Here is an 8,369-nt window from a genome sequence, read left to right on the forward strand (position 1 = left end):
AGCAACCACCACCCTTCCAGTGAAATATAATGACATAGAAACCATGGAAATACTGGATAGTGGGGCACGCATAGCCATAGCCACGAAAGTAGTATGGGAATCTTGGGGACAACCAGCCATTAGAAAAACTCGAATGAAATTGCAATTGGCTTATGGACACATTGAAAGACCCTTAGGACTGCTTGAAAAAGTGATAGTTAATTCCTGTGGGATTGAATATCAACACACTTTTGCCATAGTAGACTTTGGGAAGAAATTCAATTACGAAATCATATTGGGAAGACCTTTCATGCGACAGGTACAACTCGTCCAAGATTGGGGAAACAATTATCTGTACTTGCAGCAAGTGGGATCAATAACAAGGGTTAATCTAAAAGATCACACTTATAGAGATGTCATGAAAACGCCCAAACAAGAGTTTGATTCAGTCTCTTCGGCTGAAACTAAGCTCCCATCTTGGTTGAACAAGGACACTCCTATTTGGATGTGCGGAGCTTCAGAAAACGAGAGCTTAAAACGAGAAGAATGTATCTTAGAAAGGGATTGTACGGATGAAGCCTATCTACCTGAATCCTTTCTAGAGCATTTGTTTGAGCCATTTGAGTGGACTCAAATTTTAGCGACAATGGATGTATGTGTGAATACGTCTATGCCTACTCAATTTTGCAATGAGGATGCCTATGACATAACTCCCATCCAAATGATTTCAACCCTCCACATTTAAGACAAAATTCATGAAACCAAGGACTTGATGAAAGCTCAACAAGTCTTTTCATACCTCTACTACGATGCAACAAATGAGTTAGAAGAACATTCAGCTACCTCAGATGATTCGGGGTCAAAAAAAGAACATGTGAGAGCTAAGCTACTCGTGAAAGGAGGTGAGGAAAAGTTTTTTGACTTTCATAACCACAAATCAAGAAGACAAAAATGGTATAGACAAAAAACGGACACTAGAAACGTGAAAACTAGACCTATGCCATCAGTCTCTAGTAGAACACAGTTCCTGATGCAGATAGATGCACATGATTGTGTCAAAGACAAAATCACTGGAAGATATCCTTCAAACAAAAATCCAAGAATGTTGAAAAAATCAAGAAAAACGAGGAAGGATACTCAAGCAAAGCCAAAAAAAATAGGACAAGGAGTCAACTATGACATGAGTTGAACGGAAAAATAAGTATCAAGAGCTAAAAAAAGCTCTAAAGAAGATATATACGACTGAAATGAAAACCACAAAAGAGGATGGTAAGGATGTAATGAGTGTTCCATCCCATTATAAGAAATATACTCTCCAATATCAAAGAATCATACTCGAACAACCTATTAGAGAACTACAAAAACAAGGTGAGTCCCACAAAGGGCTTGAAAACGCAAAAAAGGTAGATTTAGTTGAACCAGGAAAAGAGCCTAGGCCTTCCTACATTTCAAATGACCTAATAGAAGAAGAAGAAGAGATTTTGTTAAGATTGCTAAAAGAATACCGAGATATCTTTGCTTGGTCTTACAAGGATCTCAAGGGTGTTGATCCGGAAATCCGTCAACATACCATACCCATGAGAGATGATGTGAAACCAAGTAGACAAAGGCCATACACATATAATGAGACATTCGCCAGGAAGATCAAAGAAGAGATTGAAAAACTAAAGGAATCCAAATTCATTTATGAAATTGAACACACAGATTGGGTGTCTTCAATTGTGGTGGTACACAAGAATAATCAAAAATTACGAGTGTGTGTCAACCTCAAGAAAGTGAAAGCAGCTACCATTAGAAACAACTTTCCTCTTCTAATCACAGAGCATGTTTTAGAACGAGTTGCAGGGAAGGAAGCTTGCAGCTTCTTAGATGGCTTTTTGGGATACAATCAACTTTTGGTTGACCCAGAAGCTCAGCATAAGACTACTTTTGCAACGGAATGGGGTATTTTGGCCTATTGGGTTATGCCTTTTGGGTTAACTAATGCTCCTGCCACCTTTTAAAGATTGATGAGCCATGCTTTTAGAAAATATCTTAGGAAATTCTTGGAAGTATAAATGGATGATCTATACATACATTCATCAATCTGGGCTGATCATTTTGAACATTTCAAAAAGTGTTGGACGGGAAGTCTCACACACCCATGAAGTGTATGCAAACACTACCTAGATCAACATAATGTCAATCGAGGACACAGATGACACGATAGGCACACGGAGGAAATATCTTTAGCTTTTCAAGCTTAGACCATCCTACACATACAACACTCTGGAAGGCCAACTAAACCACAATCAAGAACCTCACTGTTCTCAACTACACCACCTAGCCACATACACACATACGAAAGGTAACTCACCTAATCATGCCAGATTCGTACGAAACTTAAGGAACACCATCCCCTCACTAGGATACACCTGTCCCTAAGCTTCTATACTCAAAACCCTCACTCTAAACTCGTCTGCGGAAAACGCGTAGGATGACAGAGCTGAATTCTAAAAGTGCTCGAAACTGAAATTTATGAATACCTATGCGTAGCTTATGTTGCCACGATTCTATAGACTACTAGCACGCAGAAAACAGACATCGTTTGATACACTTACGGCCACAAATAGCTCGTAGATGCGTCGGCATGTGCGCTTCGTCTCGCGTGGAATGCTTGGCGTTGTCGCGTAGCTCTCCTCGAGCCTACAGCAATGGTGCAGTCGGATCTCCAATGTGTTGAGCGAGCCGGGCGTAGCGGGAGGATGAAGCTCACACTCACTCTCTTTCTCTCTCACACACAGTAGACGGCAGCGCTAAGTTTGATTATGATAAAAGTATTTTTACAAAGTGACCTAGGTACCTTATATACTAAGGCTACCTTAGGTTTAACCAAAAATGGGTTGAAAGGGTCAAATGGCTTTGTATTTACAATCTGGAAGTGCCATTGCACCCTGGCTTCTGAAACTAGAATAACTACTCATTACAAATGACGTTTATAGCCATAATCCGTAGCATTTCATAACTCGCAAAAGATAAGACTTTGGTACGAAACTTGAGTTATGTTGTGTTGTTGACCCAGCGGTCAACATTCCCCCCTTCCGCGTTCATGTCGTCCCCGACATGACTTGATTGTCGATGGCGATGTGGTCTTTGCTGTCGTTTTGTTTTTGGAAAGAAAGTATAGAATATAGCCTTTGCAATAGCTCGTCTTGTTTGTCCAAGCCGATGTACATAGTCTTCACATGATTCAGGAAAATCATAATTGATGATGAACTTTATGTCTTTCACATCCACGCTCCGAGCTGCAACATCTGTTTCTGTCATTATAGGTCTACTGCCAGATCTAAATTCAAAATAACCCAATGTCGTTTAACTTGACTCTTATCATCATGGATAGAGAAAGCTCCATCCATCACTTGCTCCAGCAAATCTGTCAATTCGGAGTATTCGTGATTCTCATAAACAACTTCTACAATCTGTAGAATTGAGTGATTGGCTTTCTGATCTTGTGAGCCAATGACAACTTTGTAAGGATTTTGTAGAAATTGTATGGCTAAACCCTTAACTTATTTAGGCCAAGTTGCACTCTAATGCAAAGTCTGTCTGTCAGGCCGAATCCAGGACTTAATTATTCGAATTTGAGGTTCAAAACCCTACTGAGCATTTGATGTGCATTATCAAGGACAAGCTTTTGAGATCCTCTGATTACCCTTATGTCTGCTCTTCTTCATTGGGGACTTCTTTGTTCCTGTGCAATCATGTTGCTAGTGTTGTCTGCAGCTTTGTCAGTGTAGGCCATTCTTCGACTCGCCATTGAGGAGAAGTATGCTATGATGTGAAATTGGTGCTCCAATTCATTTGTCAATTGATTTGAGTATCATTTCCTTATTGTTGATGTAGAAGGAATATGTACAAGAGGATGGTGATAGGAGTCTTTAGATTAGGGTCTAAAACCTGGATGACCAAAGGGAAGAAAACCCGGTGGGAAAAAACATGCCTTTGGTATACACTCTTATTGGGGTTGAGCAGTTGAACCTCACTCATTTTGTGGCATAGCTACTCGACTCTGACTTGTATGACTTGTCGGTTGCATGTTGACACTGCTTTGTGACAAGTTCTTCGGCTGTTGTAGTGGCTGCTGAGACATACTTCGTGAAGTTTCATCGTTTTCCTGTACCTTCTTCTCTTTGTAGTGCTCAGGCCTCTCGTCAGTCTTTTCTTCATGTGGATTATGGATTTTTTTATTTTTTTCTTAATAATAAACAAAGAAAATCTTAAAACAACTCAACAAAAGAAAAATCATTCAAATAGAAATCTAAATGCTATGTACACTATACACATGTCCCTAGGGGCTCATATATGGATTTTGTCCCCATACTCCTCTGTAACTCTACTATGAGGGCATATACTCTAAATTTCGTCAAAAATTTATCACAATAAAACGCAAAAATTCAATGCATCTCACAAAACATTGCCCTCTAATAGTCATAATGTTAGGTCCGCATTCAGAATGCCTCCCCCCTTCCTATTTGGATTCATTCTTTACGACAGGGTATCGCAAAGGGTATGTGTTGTGCTTGGGCAATTAAAAGTTGTGCCTATGCAGGCCTTGTAATGTAGCCCTATTATGCATACACAGTCAATGCATGGAAAAGATTTATGTTGTGCAAGATGTGGGTATAAGCAATTTGCTTATTGGCATTTGTTGGCGAGGCTTCCTATTCTAAGCAATGTAATGGTCTTTGAAGCTCCTGTATCGTTGCTTGATTGAAGTGACTTGCTCTCTTCTAACTGTACTGTAATCGTAGGAAGAATTTTAAGAATTCAAGCGGCGATGTACTGACATCAGTTTTGTTGTTCTTCTTTGGGACCCATTTCTTGGCTGTTTTGTTGCTGGCTGTCGTTTGGGAACCCATACTTGCCCGTGCTTCGTTTGTGTTTGAAGAGACTCCTTTGGGATCCACCTTTTTGTTGTGTGAGTCGACAGTGGTCTTTGCTTCAGCCCTTGTACGCTTGGTTGGTGACGGGACTCACGCTTTGAAAGTTGATACTGTGGTTGTTTTGGAATCCAAATGAATTCCTGACTTTTTTGTGCTTGAATCAACTTCTTTGGAGCCCAAACATGAGTTGTGAAAGCTTCCGACTTTGTGATATTCTTACCCGTTCGTGCACGCTTTCCTTGCTTTTGTTTTGGTGTTGGATCTTGTGATTTGTCATTAGAGATCTTTGTCTTCTTGATCCATATCTATTTTTGGCCGATCTGGCTTTTAGTATCCAGATTTGTCGAGCTTTTTGGCTTTGACTTGTTGTCCTGTTCTTTTGACCTATCATGGTTGTTGCTGAAGGGGTTGGTGATAGTGATGGTCTAAGTTGATGATAGGGGATGTCGTAAGATTCATCACTATCGCTACTATCCTCAGCAAGGTTGACTTCTTGTACTTTCCCTTGATTTTTTGGCTGGTAGTGGAAAGTTACTGTCTGTTTGCTCGTGGGTGGTAGTTTCTTGGAGGACTTTTCTAGCCCATTGATTAGAGCATTGTTAGCTCGTTGCTCTGGTCGTATTCCTACTAGCTGAGTCTTTGCATCCTTATTAGGAGCCATGTATGAGGATTCTTGTGGTGGCTGTGTCTTCACGGAGGACTTTGGAATCCACTTTTGATGCACTTTATTCATGTAGCGATGACATTGATTCTTGGGTCGTTGATCTTCTTGAAGCTCAAAGTGTTCTACAGAGTCATAGAACTCGTCGTCTTCTTCATCTTTTGACTCTCCACATTTATTTTTTTGCTCCTTATTTCAAGAGCTTGTTGATGTCTGGTTCTCTTCGTTTTCCTGGATTACACTCACTACAAAATAAGGAACGACATCATAGCCATTTTCATCACAAAACTTTGTTGTGGGAGCATCCTCCACAGCGCACACGTCCAGAGTAGCCAAGATGTGTTCCCATCCAAAAGGCTCTAACTCTTCTTCAGGAAATGGTTCTGGGATATAGTCCCTATCCTCCATAGCTCACTCTAGGATACATTCCTCACGTTTCAAGCTACCACATTGTGAAGCTCCACACATCCACAGTTCTTTAGGCTTACCTAACCAAGCTGGAAGTTCTGATCCTACAACTGTGGCAGAATCAAACTCCTCAACCGGTGTTCTCGTCACATTCCTATAGCTATGGTCCCTCAAGTTTATCTTTGTTATGGTTTCCATATGTCTCAGGTATATATGGTCATAACCCCAATCTTGGACCATTTTCAATCGTCGCATGAATGGTCTTCCCAGAATGATGTCATAGTTGTTCTTCTTTCCAAAGTCAACAACAGAAAAAGTGTGTTCATATTCAATGCCACAAGAAGTAACAATTACTTTTTCTAGCAGTCCTAGGGGCTTTTCCTTGTGTCCGTCTGCAAGCTGCAGGGTCATTCGTGTGGATCTCAAGGCAGGTTTTCCCCATTTTTTCCAAACCTCTTTGGTTGCAATGGCCACACCAACTCCACTGTCAAGGATTGCCATGGTTTTTACACCATTGAATTCCACAGGAAGGGTGGTGTTTCCATCTTCTCCCTCGTAATACTCGCCTACCTTGTTTAATGGAACTGGCCTAGTATTTAGTTGAGGCATTTCAAGCTCTTTGATGCCTTCCTCGATTTGAGTCATTGGGGTTTTTACACCAAATTTCTCTAGACATTTACCCACATTAGCCCACATGTTTGGTCTTATTCTGAGCAACTCGGCTAACATTATTGTACAGGTGACTGGGGTAGATAGAATATCTACTAGCCCCTTTCAATCGATGGCCTTGTTGGGAGACAGTCTCTGTGATGGGACTGCAACCACATCTGACTTGGTCTCGTACTCTCCCATGTAGGACGGTAGTGTTCTTAGCGAATGGGGTTGACTATCCATAGATTGTATAGATCCTTTGTCGCCCCAACACGATTGCACGTCTAGATTCATTTGAGATACAGTCTCAAATTCCTCTATTGGTGGTAGAAACACTCCTCGTTCATCACCAGTCTTGTCTACTCGCCTTCTTAGGTCATCGGCTTCATTGGCCTCTCTGACTTGTTTCCACAATTCATCGAAACCATCTATCTCTTTACAATCCTCAGGTATAGCTTGGGGAAATCCCTTGGAAGAGTTATCCGTGGTATTCAGTACTATCCTTCGTTCTAATGCTGTGTCTTTGAGTTTTGGTCTGAGCTCATGACTAGAATCTGGCTCTTTTAGTTCCTGGTTTGGTGGGATTACTTGTGTAGGCAGGACACGGATCACATCCTCAGGTTTTGCACCTGGTGGTTCTAGTAAAGCTTGGGCTGTTTGAATCATTTTATGGCACATTTCAAACCTTTGCTTTTCTAGTTCCGTATAGGGATATGTCATCCACCTGTGTTCTTGGGTTTGGTTGTTTTTGAGCCTCGCATCATAGGCTTTCAAGAGGGCATCTAATGTCTCATTAACCTTCTCTGCCAACACAGATCCTCCTGAACTAGCACTTCTCGGTTTCTCATCCGTGGATGGTTCTTCTAGAGGTTTAACCATCTGTGTAAGAGAAAGTGCCTCCTTTTCCTCGTGTTGTTTTATCTTCTCCTCAACTTCGGTAAGCTTCTCAGCTAGGGATTTTTGCTCTCGTTCCCTGCGTGCTTTCATCCTAGTCTTTCTAGCTTTCCAACTATTTCGTTTGCTCTTGGTTTTTTGACTAGGTGCGTCTGTCTTTGGTCCATCATCTGTCTTTGGACTCGTGTCACTTTCCATGTTCTTTGTCTTTGGATTCTCATCAGCTTTCTTTTGAGCTTGTGCTTGGCGTTGTCGCGTAGCTCTCCTCGAGCCTACAACAATGGTGCAGTCGGATCTCCAATGTGTTGAGCGAACCGGGCGTAGCGGGAGGATGAAGCTCACACTCACTCTCTTTCTCTCTCACACAAAATGACCTAGGTACCTTATATACTAAGGCTACCTTAGGTTTAACCAAAAATGGGTTGAAAGGGTCAAATGGCTTTGTATTTACAATCTAGAAGTGCCATTGCACCCCGGCTTCTGAAACTAGAATAACTACTCATTACAAATGACGTTTATATCCATAATCCGCAGCATTTCATAACTCGCAAAAGATAAGACTTTGGTATGAAACTTGAGTTATGTTGTGTTGTTGACCCAGCGGTCAACAAAAAGGTATTCAAAAAATGTAGACTTTATAGGAATTGCTTAAATCCTGAAAAAGTGCACATTCATGGGTAGACAAGGAAAGATTCTTGGACATATAGTGTCTAAAAATGGTATATCTACTGAAATGGATAAAATTCATGTTATTGTTGATTTGCCTAGACCAACAACAATCAAGGGGGTTCAAGCCTTCATGGGACATTGTGGATATTATAGAATATTCATTTACATGTACGTTGTAATTGCAA

Source organism: Adiantum capillus-veneris, chromosome 30, assembly GCF_014529385.1.
Source record: "Adiantum capillus-veneris isolate H3 chromosome 30, ASM1452938v2, whole genome shotgun sequence".
NCBI lineage: Eukaryota > Viridiplantae > Streptophyta > Polypodiopsida > Polypodiales > Pteridaceae > Adiantum > Adiantum capillus-veneris.